Source organism: Haplochromis burtoni, unplaced genomic scaffold (genome assembly GCF_018398535.1).
Source record: "Haplochromis burtoni strain Fernald_Lab_line unplaced genomic scaffold, NCSU_Asbu1 Contig_123, whole genome shotgun sequence".
NCBI lineage: Eukaryota > Metazoa > Chordata > Actinopteri > Cichliformes > Cichlidae > Haplochromis > Haplochromis burtoni.
The window spans coordinates 136,691-139,193 of NW_024582484.1; positions in this window are offsets into that span (position 1 = coordinate 136,691).

A 2,503-nucleotide genomic window follows, 5' to 3' on the forward strand; every position below is an offset into this window, starting at 1 on the left:
GTGTGTGTGTGTGTGTGTGTGTGTGTGTGAGAGAGAGAGAGAGAGTGTGAGAGAGAGAGAGAGAGTGTGAGAGAGAGAGAGACATTGTGCAGATAACAGGATGACACAGAAAGCACCTGACATACCTGAAGGCATTAATGTACAGCCACAGATGGGAAAGTAGTGAAAACTAAAATAAGGACATCTACCTGTCTAACTTTTTTAACTAGCTGCAAACATTGCAATACGCTGTTAAAACAAACCCAAACTGTTTGACGAAACAGCAAAAATCTGTTACCCGTAGAGTAAACCAACAACTTAATCAACTGTTGTTCTTCCAGCCAAGAGGAGGAGCGTAGCTTTCTCACCACGGGTATCTGATGGAGCCCTAGAGGTGGAAACCAGCCCAGTATATGTAGCTTACAGGAGAAAACTGAATGACAGACGCATGGGTTTGGAGCCCGTGTGTGTGTGTGTGTGTGTGTGTGTGTGTGTGTGTGTGTGTGTGTGTGTGTGTGTGTGTGTATGCATGACTAAGCTAACCCTGTGTGCAAAGATGGTGAAGTGTCTTGGCTTTAGATTATGCAGCTATAGACCACAGGCTGCTGCATCTCCATCCAGAAACCACCTCCCAGCTGCACCACGTGGTGCCAAAGTCATCGCGCTCCAGCGTGTTCCTCCCAGCTGCACCATCCGTGGCCAAAGTCATCACACTCCAATATGGGCCTTCTGGATGCAGCATCTAATGCCAAACATATCAAAACACAACATGGGCTCTCAGCTCGACCATCTTAAGACTCATTTCAATCCAGTGAGTACCCTCCAGCCGTCCATCTGTGTGTGAAAATACATTTTAAAAAATTCAGTGCACCTCACACAAAAGGAAGAATAATTTAACGCAGTCCTAATCCTCCATTTGATCCAAAAGACATAAAAATACCATTTCATCTGTGCCATCTCCAGCCAGACATACTTCAGTAATTACTAGCATTAAATCCTCGTCTCAGTTTCACCATCTGAGGACAAACGTGTCATCGCTGCGTGTCTCGGTACCACCTGAGGCCAAACTCATTGCAGTTTAAATTGCATATCTGTTTCTTATCTACTAACATTTTTCTGGTTTCTGTTCAGTGTCTGTTTATTCCCTTTGATTTGGTGTAATTCAGATTTCATTTTCTCCATAAAGAGAACTTGTCCCTCTGGGCGTTAAACACTCAGCATCTGAACAATAAAGCTCCACTTGTACCTTCAGGCGGTCCAATGCAACGCCAAATAAAAACCCACTATCGTCCATGTGAGTCAGTGGAAGACAAATCAAAGGATTCTGTGGGTCTGTGGTCTGAGGGAGAGTTTGTGTTGTACGCTCTTCCTCCTACACGAAGAGTTTTGATTTATTTTTGGCTTACAATTTAACCCCAAAACATGATTTTTTGCTTTTATTTAAAGTTTAAAAGATCTGGAGAAAAAAAAGACTTTAACTTGTGAATAATCCAAATGTTGACAGAGCAGTTGCTCTGTGTAAACCTCCCACTAGGTGCTTGGAGTGTAGGAGGGACATATTTTAAAGTTGCTGAGTGAACACTGACAATTTGTTGCTGTCCACTGTGCTGGACAATTGGACTCATTGCTGAAACTCTATATGAACTCAGTCCACACACAATGACCTGCAGGTCTGCCTTTGCTGTTTAATCACAGCTCCACTCGACAACAACAGGCTTTGTTTATCGGTCAGCTTTGTTAACAGAGATTAAAGACTGTCAGTGTGGAAAACAAAGGCAGCTGTGGGCACTCGTTCAAACAGAAGTTTGAATTTCTCTAAAATCCTACATGCACATCCAAGCCAACTATGAAAAACAGCAAATATGAAGCGTGTTAAAGCCTATTGTATATGCTGTGTATGCTCCAAATATAGAGTTATAGTTTGTGTACAATCTGTTAAGAAAATAAAGACAAGAAACATCAGGGAACCACTCATGACATGTTCTTTGGCAGCATGAGTACTTTCACTGAGGTTTATTTTGACTCCCATAAACTAAAGCAGCGTCTCTATTTGGTTTTTACTGACAATAGAAAAATACAGACTTATCCACAAACAGCTGGAGTTCATCGGGTACTAATCCATGAAGATGACTATTGTTATTGTGCTGTTATTGGACGTAGTGTCATTGGCACTTTATATTACAGCTTGGTAATATAATAATAAGAAGAGAAGAGGTAACATTAATACATTACCAAGGTAATGTAACCAAGTAACAGCGTGGCACTGATCTTGTTACTGGCTGAGTAGTATTAGACTATATTTGAAAATAAAATGACATGTTGGTAATAATCTCTTATGTTTGTAAATATTTGCACACTAACACTGTATACAGTTAAAATGATTCCTACATTATGGACAAACATTCTCCTTTGTTTGAAAACAAAAAAGTGAATATTATATAGGGATGGGTGTTGATAAGATTTTCACAATTCCGATTCCATTTTCGATTCTGTTTAACGATTCGATTCTTTATCGATTCTTTTT